This window comes from Muntiacus reevesi, chromosome 17 (assembly GCF_963930625.1).
Source record: "Muntiacus reevesi chromosome 17, mMunRee1.1, whole genome shotgun sequence".
Lineage (NCBI taxonomy): Eukaryota > Metazoa > Chordata > Mammalia > Artiodactyla > Cervidae > Muntiacus > Muntiacus reevesi.
Genome location: NC_089265.1, coordinates 26,742,718 through 26,758,126, shown reverse-complemented (window position 1 = coordinate 26,758,126; position 15,409 = coordinate 26,742,718). Strand labels below are relative to the sequence as shown.

Below are 15,409 nucleotides of genomic sequence, written 5' to 3'. Positions count from 1 at the left end.
AAGAAACAAGAAGCAAAAGTAATGCCTCTTAGCTGTTGAAGCCCAGAGGATTTTATTATCTTTCACAATATGAACAAAACAATTTCTGATAAACCGTCTTGGGAAGGGGACTTCACCAAGGAGCTGGAAGGATTTGCCATTTTTAAGTCCTTCATTTAGAAGTCTTTTTGTTTTGGCTTTTAAAACTGTCCCAAGATTAGTTCTCAGAAGGCAGAGCACTGTGCATTTATCAAAGGCTGCCCTTTACGGGGTTGGATCTGTGTTTTTATGCTTTCCATGGGAATGCCAAGTGAAAAACCCTAGCCTTTACTCCCCAGTCCTGTACCTCCGTCCCTCTTCCCTCCCTCCAACGTACACAGCCCCTCTTCCCAGGTAGAAAGTTAGCCAATCATAATTCCACATCTGGCAGTTTAGAAAGACTTAGAAAGATGATAAGCTCTCCCAGGATCACGTTCCCTGGACGAGGGGAGGCGCAGTGACATAGTATTCGAGAGATGACCTCAGTTGGACAAGCCACCCCGCTCTCCGTGCTCCCTTCATCTGGGTGGCCCTGAGTGTTTGCTAAGAGCAGCAGACAGCAGCACAATTTAACACAAATGAATACACTGAATGTTTTCAAACTGAAAGTCTTAATCCTTTTTGGTTTAAGTTCTAGGGGGAAGGTTGGAGCCAGTTGTGATTTAAAAAATAATAATAAAAAAAAATTGGTTCACCCATCTGTCAGTACCGCCAAGAAATATTCACATGAGTAGGACTATCCAAAAAAATGAAGAGTAGCTCTTTTCCAAGACAGATCTCTGGAACTCTCTCCCTCCCTTGCTCAGAACCACTTCCTCTCCTCAAATCTCACTTTAAAACCTTCCTGTTTGCTTTAGCCTATGACTGACTCAGGCCCCATTCATCTTTCTTTCCTCTCTCCCCATGACCACATCCTTCCACTCTCCCCTCACCGGCCACCGTGAGAACACTCGCCGGCCTCTTCCTCCCTCTATGGCTCAGCCCCTTGCCTGCTACCCTGCAGTGACAGCCTGACTTGTGGGGGGTCCTCGCTGGCCTGCATGAGTCACCCTCACACAGTCCAGACATGTTTGGAAGGGTGAGGGCCGTCTCTAAGAGGGTCCTACCCCTTGGTCCTCAGAGGAGGAAGAAGTAGTGAATTTCAAGGTGACTTCTGTCTAAAGAGGTGCTTTGCCAGTTTTCTTTCACAAGTTACAGACTCAGAAACTTGAGAAGCAGAACACAAAAAGACCTTGTAATAGACCCACAAAGATACAAACTCTCAGGCCTGTTTTCCATAGGAGATTTTAGGTGAAGCCTGAAGGCTAGATGGGGGTGAAACACAGGCCAGACAAGAGCTGTTGTTACACCTCCAGAATAGAGTTGTAATTGTCTCAACTGCCTTCTTCCCCTCAAAAAACGAAGTAAAATTCCTCAGCAAAATTCTAAGGCAGGATTGGCCCTGGGAAAACTGTCTCAAAGTAAGCCCAAGTGTTGGAATCCTTTTCATCAGGGAGTACCTGCAGCTCTTTCTAAAGAGTATGTCCAGAAACAGACTCACAGACTTAGAGAGCAAATTTATGGTTACTAGGAAGGAAGGGTGGGGGAGATTGGGATAGATAGATTTGGGAGTTTGGGATTGACATCTACACACTGCTATATTTAAAGTAGATAACCAGGGACTTCCCTGGAAGTCTGGTGGTTAAGATTTTGCCTTCTAGTGCACAGGGCGTGGGTTCAATACCTGGTTGGGAAGCTGAGATCCCACATATCTTGTGGCCAAAAAACCCAAACCATAAAACAGAAGCAATATTGTAACAAATTCAATAAAGACTATAAAAATGGTCCACATTTAAAAAATATATTAAAAAAAAAAAGGTAACCAACAAGAACTTTACTGTATAGGGGAACTCTGCTCAATATTCTATAATAACCTAAATGGGAAAAGAATTAGAAAAAGAATAGATGCATGTATATGTATAACTGAATCACTTGCCTATACACCTGAAATTAGACAACACGGTTAATTAACTTTTGCCTGCTTGCATGCTAAATCGCTCAGTCGTGTCTGACTCTTTGCGACCCTACGGACTGTAGCCTGCCTGTACCCTGCCAGGCTCCTCTGTCCATGGGATTCTCCAGGCAAGAATCCTGGAGTGGTTGCCATGCCCTCCTCCAGGGGATTTTCCCAACCCAGGGATCGAACCCGCATCTCTTATGTCTCCTATGTTGGCAGGCAAGATCTTTGCCACTGCCGCCACCTGGGAAGCTCTGCGCCGATATAAAACGGGAGCGTGGCTTCAGATTGGCTGTGTAGGCAACAGGCAAGCTGTGGGCTCTCCCACAATGCACCGCTCTGCGATCCCGAGGCACAGCCGCTCCCGCCGCCATCTCCACCGCAGCCTCCCCACCAGCTCTAAAAGAGGTGCTCCCCGAGGCCAGCGCCTCAGGTTTTATCTTATGAAACACACACTGGTCTTACTTTTGATTTATCATAATAGCAACAGCTGCCTTTTTTTTTTTTAAACCGCATCGCTTTTTTCCAGAGCAGGTTCGCGTTTGCTACCTGATGGACGTCAGTTCAGTCAGTTCAGTTCAGTCGCTCAGTCGTGTCAGACGTCAGGCCACTAATAATTTTCCCATTTTGCCTTTAAGGGATTAAGACCATTGCAGTTTGACTAAGGTCACAGAGAAAGTAAGCAGTAGAGTTGAAATCTACATCAGCCTTCTATAGGAGCCATGCCCCAACTCTCCACACGCCCAGGTGAGCACTTAAGTGTCCGTAGACTGACAATCTGGGGAGGGCTTCCACACGGTGGATTTGCAAACAGTCCTTGGAGATGGCTTTCCAGTGAATTGTGGGGGTTTAGTTTCATTTGGGGTCACAGATCTTCTTTTTGATCTTGCTCAATCCTAAAGGAAATCAGTCCTGAATATTCATTGGAAGGACTGATGCAGAAGCTGAAGCTCCAGTTCTCTGGCCACCTGATTCCGAGAGCTGACTCATTTGAGAAGACCCTGATGCTGGGAAAGATTGAAGGTGGGAGGAGAAGGGGACGATCAGTTTGAACAAACTGCGGGAGTTGGTGATGGACAGGGAAGCCTGGTGTGCTATAGTCCATGGGGTTGCAAAGAGTCAAACATGACTGAGCGACTGAACTGAACTGCCTCATTTAAAACCATAAGAGTGAGTCAGCGTTACCCAAGCTCACCCAACAGGTGGTAGAGTGATGGGCCTCTGAATTATGCTTGTGGTAGAGCCTACCTGGGGTTAAGTCTGGAACAATTAATTCTGTTGTGTGAAAAACAAATCATTAAAAAACATATTTTGAAAAATGGAAAAAGAAATAATTTTAAAAGTGCCCAATTTCAGTTTTGAAAGGTATGTGTGAGAATTTGTATTCAGTTGTGCCATGGTGTTCCTCCCCCCAGAACCTCCTGTGTTATCCAGAAGTTTCTCTGAAGGTGAGCAGCTTGACCTGCACTAATGTGAAAATACATGTCCAGTTGTGAGATCTTGGGCAGATGGAACAGATGATTTGGAGAATGGGACAGGGAAAGAGAGAAAAGGGGCTGTTAGCATGGACACTGGGACCTGGAGAGCCATTTCTGAGTGGAGGCAGGGGAAAAAGGGAGTGAGGCCATGAGGGTCCTTGCACGGTGCCTCCGTGCCACACCTGGGAACAGGGACTTGAGAAGTGGTTGACGTGTTTATTTGGTGTGAGGTCAGCTACAGCTCTGAAAGCAATAACACTATTCCCATAAAACAGAACTCCCAAGCTGGGCCACCAACCTGCTTGCTGCCAAAGAAGGGTGGTGGCCTAATAAGTGAGACATTGCTGTCAGCTCTCCATAAATGGAGGATTCTTTCACTTTGTGAATTATGCAGGCTCTTCCTTGACCTCCCATCTCCAACCCATGTATTACTTTAACCTATTTCTTGTTTTGTGCTGCTTCTTTCAGATGAAGAAGGGAAAAGAGATTTGATTTCTGTGCCTATTAACCACGCCAATAGAAGGTTGTGTGAAAAATGAAGCTATTGGTAGAAGGTAGGAAAAAAATCTAGTTATAAGACCAGCAGAAGACCTGAACTTCAGAGAAGACCACAAATGAATTGAATTAAAAGCATAGTTCTCTTTTCAAAAGCTAACATGAAATGAGGATGGGTTTTGTACAAAAGCAGCTGCTCCTGCCAGTGGGCTTATGCATGTCCTTCTTTCATATGCCACAGTCAGACCTAGGAAATTCCCTGGGAAGTCCCCTCTACCACAGTGCTTGCAGTTTCTCCATTTGACTATGATTCTGTTGGATCTTGGGAGATTGATCTTCAGGAAGCTGTTATCACAAAACTGCTCTTCCTGGAGTGAGGAGAGAGCATGGTACCTGGGAAGACAAAGGGAGTGGATTGGGACACGGGAATCTGGTTCCCATTTTAGTTCTACAACTAGCAGCCTGGTGGCTTTAGGAGAAGCCTGCCATTTCCCTGGCCTCAATGGTTTCATCTGTAGATTGGAACGGCCTGGAGATGATAAAAGTGAAAGCATCCATCACCATGCCTGGAAGTGCTCAAGAAATGATTCTTTCCTGCCTGCTGACTTCCATTTTCCATCTGTAAGGTAAGGGATTAAACAAGAAGACCTCTGAGGCCCTGTCCACTCTAATGCTTTAAGGTTAAGTCACTTTTAGGTGACTCTATTGGTGACATTTTAAGAAATTGCCAGCTAACATTCTGTGGTTGTAGTCTGTTAGATTCCATCCAATCAGAATAGCGTTGTGATTGTGGCTTTGTATTATGATTTTTTATTTTCCCTTATCCTGATTTTTATTTTCTATTTTATGGCTTGTGCTTTATTAAGTTGTCATAAATCCTTTGGGGTGTAAGAAAAGAAGTATAACAAACTGGATGAAAGAATGCCTTAATGGAAAGCCAGAGAATAATGCTAATACTAATAAACTGCTTTTATTGGCTACATACTATGTATGAGGAACTGTGCTAAGCACTTTATAAACATTAGATCACTTAAAGGCTCACAATAACCCCTTGAAGTTATAATTATCATCCCCATTTTATAGATGAGGAAATTGAGTCTTTGAGATACCAAGCAGTTTGTCCAAGGTCACACAGTTAACGAGTGTTGAAGCTGAGTCAGAACTCCAAGTCTGGCTAAATCAGGGCAGTGGTGGGCTGACAAACAGGCTCCCAAAAAACCAAAACCAAAACAAAACTCTAAATGCCTGATACAGAATATTTACTGATTTCCATCATGTAAATACTTCCACCATGACCAATTTCAAGTTTCTAACAGTTAAATCAGCTAAAAAAAAAAATCCAAAATATTTAACAGTCTGCTCTTGCAAGCCAATAGGAGCCAACCCCAAAACACTCAAGAAAAAGCCTGAGTCATCACCACTCAGTTACACTGAGTTCCCTGGATCATAGGCTGAGGTTGGGGATAATAGAAAAGAAAGAAGAAAGGGAGGATGGTCATAAACAGAGAAAGTAAAGAGATGACAGATTCATTCATTCATTCATTCATTCATTCCACATAGGTTTATTGAGTGCTGGCTAAGGACCAAGCATTGTGATATGTGCTTTGGATTTGGGCAAGAGTAAGATAATCAGGGTGCCCAAGTCAAAAAGTCCAGAGTGTTTGGCGGGAGAGAGCAACACTTAAACAAATAATTGAACACATTATGTGATAGAAGTATGTATGAGTCTACGGGAGCCCAGCAGAGGGGAGGAATGAATTCTGTCTGAAGGATGCAGTTAGCGACATACACATGGGGACTGCTAGGTAACACACATTGTTCTTCCTTTCCAATTTATAAAGAGGTTTGCTTCACTAGAGATGTGTGCTCAGCTTAGAATTCTGCATTTCTGATTATAGAGAAACCAAAGATGGGGTTAAGAAAGGGACAATGATATTGAAAGTAAGCTCTTAAGAGTTAGGGGTGTTGTCTGATTTACCCCTATATTCCTGAGACCTAGCACCATGCAGAGAACATAGTAAGCCCTCAATAAATATTTGTTGTCTGGATGAACCACTGTTGAATAATGATTTATGAGCTTCAAAGAATTTTGCTTGAGGAAAGAGGACTAATAATAGGTAAGAAGTAAGCAATGTAAATGGGCTTCCCTGGTGCTCTAGTGGTAAAGAATCCACCTGCCAATGAAGGAGATGCAGGAGACCCAGTTTGGATTCCTGGGATGGGAAGATCCCCTGGAGGAGGGAATGGCAACCCGCTTCAGTATTCTTGCCTGGAGAATCCCATGGACAGAGGAGACTGGCGGTCTGTAGTCCACAGGGTTGCACAGAGTAGGACACAGTTGAAGCGACTTAGCACAGCACAGCAAGCAATGTAAGTGTATGGAGGATCGTGTAGAAGAACAGGGTAAGTGGAGGGCAGTATATGGGCAGGGACTCCGGGTGTCCAGGATGGAGGTAAAGGGCCCAGAAGGTTGTGTGTCCTCCGATGCTATCACCTGTTGTGATGGGTGACCTCTCTGAGGAGGATCAGAGGATGGGGCAGATCACTGGCTTCCTCTGAGAAGCAAGCTGTCCTGTCACATGCCTGCAGTTGTATTTGGTGAGCTGGGGAATGCCAGGAATGATGCCATTCATCGTTTGACTTCAAAGTTCAATATGGGAAGTGTTAGTTAACTCAGTCATACACGATTCTTTGAGACCCCATGGACTGTAGCCCACCAGGCTTCTCTGTCCATGGAATTCTCCAGGCAAGAATATTGGAGTAGGTTGCCATTCCCTTCTCCAAGGGATCTTCCTGACCCTGGGATCAAACCCAGGTCTCCCACATTGCAGGCAGATTCTTTACCATCTGAGCCACCAGGGAAGCCTTCAGTATGGGAGAAGCTAACAAGTCATTGGTGTGATGAAGTTTGAGGATTTCAATGGATTTCCTTCACATTTGTTTGTTCTTCGCTTCCTCTGATTATTTGAGCAGAGGCTGCTGTTATGGAAAACCAGGTAGTTTGAATATTCATTCTTGGGACTTAGGACTGGTTTTGTAAGAAATAGGTCTGCTACAAATGTGTAATTTGTAGATTATTTTCATCATAACAATGCCTTGTACATGTGGATGGTTCCTAGCTGCAAAGATTTTTCTGGTAATTACTTTTGATGCCTCTTCAAGACAATCCCATGAGGACATTAGAAAAGATGTGAGTGGCTCTATTTTACTAAAGAAGTCAAATAACTCACTCAGAATCACAGAACTGAGTTCTAGTAGAGCAAGGGCCCAGGATTTGTTGTTCCAGATGCAGAGACCTCCGTGTCCTCTTGGTTTCTCTTATGATAATGCCTGCCTCCTGTAGTGAACTGGGACCCAGCAGTGTCCTGGAATGGTCTGTCTTGGTATTCAAGAACTTTTTTCTCTATAGTGAAAAATGGAACCTGCCTGCCCCAGTTTCCAAGCCACCTCATGATTCGAAAAGCAATTGCTTTAACTCTGACAAAATTAGGCCACCTCCAACCTAAATGGAGCCCGTTTTCAGAGTAAGACCCTGCGTGGAGACAGCTCTTTCCTGGAAGGATAACAAAAGCATGCTTATGTGTGTATTTCACTTGATGGAAAGGAATCCCCAGTGAGACCATTTTTTCCCCCTGAATTCTCCCAAGTCCAGAATGTGTCCAAGTTTCCAAGATAATCTCAGAAGAGCCATTCATCTATGAAGATGGCCAAACTGTCTTCCAGCTCAGTAGACAGGGTCTGTTTGAGAGAAAGAAGGTGAGGGGGTGAGAATAGGGGTGTGGGAAGAGGGTGAGGGAAGCAGAGAGCAAAGGAGTAAGACGTGCAAGGAGAAAATGTGTGTGGACGAATGCTGACAGGGAAAGGAAGGAGACCAAGGGGCCAACCCTGACTCCGGGGTCCCATCTGCCAGGGACATTTACAGCTGATTCTTTTTAGAACCTGTCACGGTCTGCCTGGCAAGCTGTCACTTCTCATCACTTGGCTCTCACTGAGGATCTTTGTGTCTTCACTGTCATGAAGAGACCTGGCAACTGGCAGAGAATTTCCTGGGGTGCTACGTGATAGGCCATTATTTGCCTCTTATCATCTTAGTAGAGTAGTTATACCGCTGTCAGAGGTAATGGAGACCATGCCACTAAGAAAATTGGCTGTAATTTATTTATCAATTGTTTCTGCATACCACAAAAGCGGCCTTCTACTTTACAGTTGTGTCTAAGGTATTTGAGAGCCCCTGAAGTTCATGGTTTTCCGGTATTCTAAGTTCTACTTATGGCCTTTCCTGTATATGACACACAACACCACCCTTGTGGCTTGCAGGCCGTTTTCTTCTTTGCTTTCTTTAGTCACAAATCATCCTGAGGCATCCCTTAAGTGCATTTGTATTGTTAAGTGCACCGGCTTGATTTGGTGTTAATTCAATTTGAGTGCCCTTAATATCTTGTGGGGGTGATGCAATGCGGGCCGCCTGTACCTTGTAAAATCGGGTCCCAGGTCTGCCTGGGAGCAAAGCACCTTTCCCATAGCCATTTACCAAAGTTGCTGATAAAATTTTCATAAGGGAACCTTTTTAGTCTGACCCTATTGTGTTATTGTACCATTAAGTCTCGGAGAACTGAGCTGGCTTCTAGTGACAGCTTATCACGTTCTCCATTATTGCTGGCTGCCTGAAGAGCTAACGGGCTGGGTGCAGTGCAAGCTCCCTCCTCCCTCCCACTTCTGGTCCGTTCTGGGAAAAGCTTATGGGCCAGCATCTAGGGGCTAATGTGTGATTGTCTCTCTGTGGGTGCCAGAGAGCTGAGCTCTCTTTCTGATGAGCCTGGGAAAGCTTGAGAGGCCCTGACGGACTTGGTAGAGCCTTCGTGACAAGAAGGGGAGAAGAATGGGTTGAAACAGAATAAGAATTACAAAGCACTTTGCTTAAAAAGCAACCCGCCCCAGCGGTAGTGATATTGTTGACACCACTTTGACACATAGCTGGAAGTAGTGGATTGGGCCAGGATCTTTGGAAGGTTGGCATTAGAATTCTGACAACATGATTAACTCAAAAAAGAACTCCTAATGCTGGGATTTGGATGTACCTGGGTTTGCATCCAGCCTCATTCATTGGCTTACCTGCTCTGTGACCTTGATCATGTTTAGTCTTGGAGCTTCAGGGTTCCATCTGTGAAATGGGAATATCACGGTCAAGTCCATAGGCTTTTTGTGGTGATAACGTGAGCATGGAGTATGGCTGGCACTCACACAGCATGTCTTAGGGTTATCTTAGAATCTCAGAGGTCACAAGGTGAGAAATCTGGTTCACATGGTAAGGAAATTAGCTGGCTACCACAAGATGAAAAATGAAAGAGAAAAATCTAGAAATCTGGTCTCCAGACCCTCATCTAGGTGTCTTTCCATTCTTCCCTTATCTACCCGATGCTGTCCACGACATCAGAAACTTGGTTGGATTTGGGGTGCAAGAGGCCACATTCCACTTCCCTAATGATGGTATTTCTTAACAGTAGTCTAAACTGCTTTTCAGACTTTCTGCTTGTCTTGGTGGAAATGGCTTGAGTCTGCCTAACCGTGTGAGCCTAGGCCCTGCTTGTCTCTGCTGCTCTGGCTGAAAAATCTCAGTGGTCTGAGAAAAGAAATGGAAGGTGCTCTTTCAAAAGAACATTTTTTTCCGTTTATTTTTATTTCAAAAGAACATTTAAAAATCATTCTTATAAAAGCAATATATGTTTACTGTGGAAATGAGAAAATCTAGGTAAAATATGGAAACTCTAGTGAAAGAAAAAAACCCACCTGTAACCCTAGGGTGCTGCCCTGTGTTTCCTTTCAGGCTCCTTTCCATGCCCACACACATGCTAGCTTGTTTAGGCCCTTGCCCGCTGCAGGATATTTTAGGCATTAAAAGTGCAGTCTGGCTCCACAGGCAGATCATTTAACTTTTCCACTATTGTTTCCTCGTCCATAAACTAGGGCTTCCTCAGAGGGTGGATTAGAGACGTAAATGAGCTCGTCCACCTGACACAGTACGGAGCACACAGGAAGCCCTGCCGAGGTTTTCCTTAGGATGATTATTATTCAGTGTAAATCTGGGATTACTGTATAATCTGCTGGAAATACGGCTCTTATGGAGGCCGTTTCTTCTTTGCTCACCCCCAGTTGCTCAACTCTTATGCTTTCTTAAACTGCTCACCCAGACAGGGTCTCAGGGTCAGACTGACCCTGCCCTTCCCCTGCTGAATGGTGATAATCATGTGTTCATCTTCCTGAAGGGTTAACGCACGAATTCTCACAACTTGACTCCTGGTGGGCGTATTAGACCCACTTTATAGGAGGGAGATCTAAGATGGAGCAGGCATTGAAGTGGCTGTATGAGGTCTCCAAGCAGATGAGGTGGGTGTCCTGGTTGCCGAGAAACGAACAGGGCCACCCATAGGAGTGGTTGGGCTACTCCTGGGCTTAGGATTTGCCTTTATCACAATGGAGATGAGGCTTAGATGGTACAAGGAGGAAGGCTGAAATCACAAGAAGACAAGTTCTTGTAAATGAATATCTCATGGAAAAGCTCTGAGAGTCTCGTTGATGTGTGTTTGTGTGTGCGTACGTGTGTGTCATCTTTTTGGTGTTTTAAAGCATCCTTTCCTGGGATTCAAAGATTCTGAGAGCGAAAAATGATCATTTTAAGCCAGACTGGGCAAGATAGGATCATAAATCAGGAAGGATGATCAGGGTCCGGCTGTGTGTGTGTGTGTGTGTGTGTGTGTGTGTGTGTATGTATAGCACATACACAGAGAAGGCGCCAGTGTGCAAGCCTCTTGGGGTGAGTGGGAGGAGCGGACATGGGCCTGCAGAAGGGAGCTGGTTTTGATGAAATATTGGCTAACGCTTGGGGCACCGAAGAAGAAGAGGCTCTGGTCAGGGAACTGCGCTGCATTAGAATTTATAATAGATTAGTTTATCTGCCCCTTGATCTTCAAGGGTATTCGGGGAGCTGAGGATGAAGCATGTCTGCCTTGATTTTCACAGTGAGAGGAAACCTCTGGAACAGAATTCCCAGCTTCTCCCTCTGCACAGCCCAAGGCGGTGAGAGCTTGCTATTCACACCCCCGCTCAGGTCATTTGGAGGAGGCTGATGGTGCCCAGGAATGCCGACATACTTCACAACATCACACAAGAAAGAGCCCACTCAGATTCCTAAGGGGAGCTGCTGTTGGTCCATCCGGGTTTCGAGTGCAGCACTGGATGTGATGGCCCCTGCTCCCCCTCCCGCTGCAGAAGTTTGCAATCCATATTCATCTTCACTGTCCACAGGACTCCCTTCTCTCCATCTGTCTGTCTGTCTGTCTGCCTCTTTCTTCCTCGCTTACTTTCATGAAAAGGGGAGCCTACTAGGGTGTTTCAGATGCTCTGCTTTAAACGCCAGTGAGCTGAAGCGGCCAGAAAAGAAAGAGCGAGAGGTGTGGTTTGATGTCTCGGGGTGCTGGCGAGATGATTCTTATAACATGAGCCCCTTGGGGTCCTCGGTTAAATCCCAACCTAGCACCACCCCACCCCCAACCCTGGCTGAACTGGAACTCTGAAGTCCAGCCAAGGAGCATTGCTGGTGCTCCCCTGGCAAACAATTGGAGGGTAAGAGGCAAAGGCCAGGGGAGGGGTGATTCTTTCACTGGAAAAATTACCTGCTGGGAAAGAAGGAATTGTATGATGTGTGTGGTGAGAAGTCCAGTCAGGAAGGACCTGGCTGTTGCATTACAAGGCCACTTTCGGAAGCCAGAGGGACTTTTTATTGCCAGAGAGGCCTGCAGGTTCCAGCTAAAGTGGCTGTGTCAAGTCTTTGGGAGGGCATGGTGATGAGGAGCTGTGAGCCAGGGCTCTGGATGCCAGGTTGGGAATGAGGGGGGGCAGAAGCTGAGGAGGGGGCTTCACTGTCTTCAGACTCACTCTCCTAAGGCAGGAGGGAGACCCAGCGGAGAGAGGGGCTGCCTGCTTCCCGGCTAGCCAAGGGCAGTGCACCCTCCATTGCCCCCACCTTAGGCTTTGTTTGACATCCCCTGTGTTTGGCCACACTCTCTCCACCCCCAGCTTCTTAAAACCTCCCCCTCTCTCACTGGACCGTCTCTCTGCTTCTCTCTTTCTATGGAAGTTGCATAACCATCTTTCATTGAGGGCAGCCCCTTCCCCTCAGGCTTCCTTCACGTAGGTATGGGTGCAGAGACTTTGGGGCACCTGACCCAGGTCTGGCCAGGTGACCCAGTGAACCAAGATGGTCCAGTCAGAAGCAAACCTGGAACTTCTGTTGGAAACTTCAGTTGGAACTTTGGGGATGGAGAAGTTCTCTTTTATCTTGGTTGATGAGATGAGAGGATAAAAGCCTGGCTTCCAGGGAGGCCCATCAGGACTGGAAAATCTGTGTGAAAGTGAAGCCACTGGAAAGAGAAGAAGAGTGAAGAGGTGTTTAGAGATGAGTTCCTAATGGCATCCTTTGAGCACTAGGATCTGATCTTACTGGAAGGCAGAGTCTATACCTGGACTCTTCAGTTTTACCAGCCAATACATTTCCTCCCCTTCCCCCTTTCTTGTTCAAATTTTTCCTGCTACTTACAATTAAAAATGTTATGTCTGTATGTTAGGTGGATATGCTTTTCTGTTTCCTGCATGGGACCCCCTTTCTCCCTTTCTACTCCTCATCTGTGACTATCTCCCAAAGTTGAGTGCTTAGCTTGCTCTTTTTCCTGACTCACTCAGGCTTTCCATGCTCTCTGTGGTATCAACTGTGTGTGACCCCCGTGAGAGTGATTCTGACTGCCACATTTGTGTTTCTACCTTAGATCTTATTCCTTGTATAACACATTTCCACATGGGTGTCATACACATGGTCACGCACAGCTAGCTGAAGTCAATATGTTACTCCTGATCCTTGGGAATGGTGAGGGGCCCCCTTTTCACGTTTCTCCTCTTCAGCCTGGGCATCTGCTTCCTCTAGTTCAAAGTCAGGATTATTTTTGATTCCTTCTTTTCCTCTTTTCTGCCCTGTATTGCATTATCCATTAAGCCTCAAGAATTTCTCTCGCGTATGTTGTTTTCCTTCATCTACTGCCATCCCCTGGTCTAAGATCTCATCGCGATGACCTCAAAAGCCTCTTACCTGGCTTTCAAACTGTCCCATCTATGTAGCACCCTCCGGCGTATTTTTAACTTCCTCAAATACCTCTCTCACTTCACAGCTTACCTGGGAATGTTGGATTTCTCACTGTTGGGCATCTTGGTGTCCCTTAGATATTGGCATTCGTGAGGTGTGAGAAGTCACAGAAACATCTTTCTGGAATACTAATTTAATCTGAAATCTTTCTTGGGGTGTAGAAAGTTAAGTGTTTTCATGAGAAAGTAATTAAAAATGTTTTTATATTAAAACAGATTGATATTGGGTTTCCCAGGTGGTGCTAGTGGTAAAGAACTCGCCTGCCAAGGCAGGAGGTGTAAGAGACGCGGGTTTGATCCCTGGGTCAAGAAGGGGGCATGGCAACCCACTCCAGTATTCTTTCCTGGAGAATCCCATGGAAAGGGGAGCCTGGTGGTCTGCAGTCCATAGGGTTGCAAAGAGTCAAACATGATTAAAGTGACTTAGCTTGTCCACACAGATTGATCTCATATAAAGAAAAACACAAAATGCATATAAATTTTAAAGATTAAATATTGATTTCAAAGAAGTTATGAGATTGTAGAAGTCTGCTTCCAGCCACCACCCGAGAGCCCTGGGGTTCCTTTTCCTATGCCATTGGGAAGAAAGTTTGGAGAAGCACTGACATGTTGAGTCAGGTCTCACATCCTCAATTTGGTGTCTACCTCAACTGCCCCTGTCTTTCCTACGCTCCTCCTTGTCTCTCATCATTTCTTGGAGGTAGTTGGCTTTCCTAGTTGTTCTTTGAACTCTGTACCCTCATTCCCAACTTTGTTTCTTGTCACTGTCTCCTTTCTCCAGTGATTTCCCCTTTCTTTTTCATCAGCCTAAATCATCTACCTCTTTCAGCCTTAATCACCAGCTCACAACGGTTTCTCCCTTCACATACCCTTGTAGCCTTTGGCAGTCCAGATCAATAAATGGATTATGTACTGGCCAAGAGTCACTAGCCTGATCAAAACCCTGACAAGTCTCCCTATTATCTGGCTGTGGGATAAAGTCCGGATTCCTTGGCATGGCTTACTGGCTCTAGGCTGAGCTGGTCCCTGCCTGATGCTTCAGTCTCATCTCCCCGGTGACTTCTTCTGATCTTTGCCATCCAGACTTCAAGAACCATTTAGTGCACCTATAGCACAGTGGCCACTCTCCCCTTTATCTTAGCCCTCTTCATCCCCTTCTCCTTATCTTGTCTTTATCCTTTACAGAAAATATTGAAGAGAGTGAGGTACAAAGAATGGAGCTAGAGAGGGACCACATCATGTAGGGCCTCACAAGCCCTGATACTGAACTTTATTCTGAGGACAGTAGGAAAACACCAGTTGCTCTAAGTATAAATGTGACTACTTGGTTTATGCTTTTTTGTGCGGGGAGGGTGTTGCCTTGTTTTCTATTTCTCCCATTTTTATCATTATTACTTTATATATATTGAATCTATATTGTGAAGTTCATATATCCCAATGATGGTTATATTTAGTTCTTCTTTCCTGTTCTTCATATGCTCTTTTTTGTCTTAAATTCTGTTGTCAGATATTGAAAGTGATGCTATGACTTTCTTTGATTCATATTTTCCCTGAATATTTTTTCATCCTTTCATCTTTCTGTTTTCTTTTAATTTTTCTCACAAACCACATATTGTTGAATTATATGCAAAAAATTTAGCTAATCTGAGAGTCTCTGTCTCCCCTATACTTAAATCTACTTATCCCCACAACTGTCTCAGATCTATCTCTATTCCATCCACCTATCATCTATTATTGATCATCTATCATCTGTCTATAATCTTACCCTGAACAAGTTGAATGTGTTAACATATCCTTATTCTTTTTGCTGTCCATTCCTTTCTCCCATTCCCTTGTTGATATTGTTTGAAACTTTTGTTCTGAGTTCTTATCAATACACTTATTTATTTTTATTTGTTTCTTAATTTTTTAGATAGCAAAAATTCTAGTAATTATTTGAATTTCTTTATTCTCCATATTTCTTTTAGTAATCGCCTGAATTTATTTCTTACCTGAGTTGTCTAAATAGTTTGTTGTGTAGCAAGCCTGCCTAAAGCCTTGTATGCTTGAGAATATATCTATTGAGCTCCCAGATTTAAATGATAATTTGCCTGAATATAACATTCTACTATAAAACTCCTTTTTTTCCCCTTTAGTAACAGGTGTCTGGTTATCTGTATTGGTAGAGGGGCTCTAGATTGATGGAGCTCCTAGAAAAGGGGGTCAGAGATGAGTTCCAAGGCAGAGTATCCAA

General features: G+C 44.7%; 1 long non-coding RNA gene across 1 annotated transcript in view; it reads left to right on the top strand.

Moving 5' to 3' along the window:
• The first annotated feature begins 4,321 nt into the window (after positions 1–4,321).
• Positions 4,322–15,409, top strand: part of LOC136148538 (uncharacterized) — a 287,598-nt gene continuing 276,510 nt past the window's right edge. Inside the window, exon 1 of the long non-coding RNA XR_010659517.1 lies at positions 4,322–4,613. This is a non-coding gene — a long non-coding RNA (uncharacterized lncRNA). The remainder of the gene's footprint in view (positions 4,614–15,409) is intronic.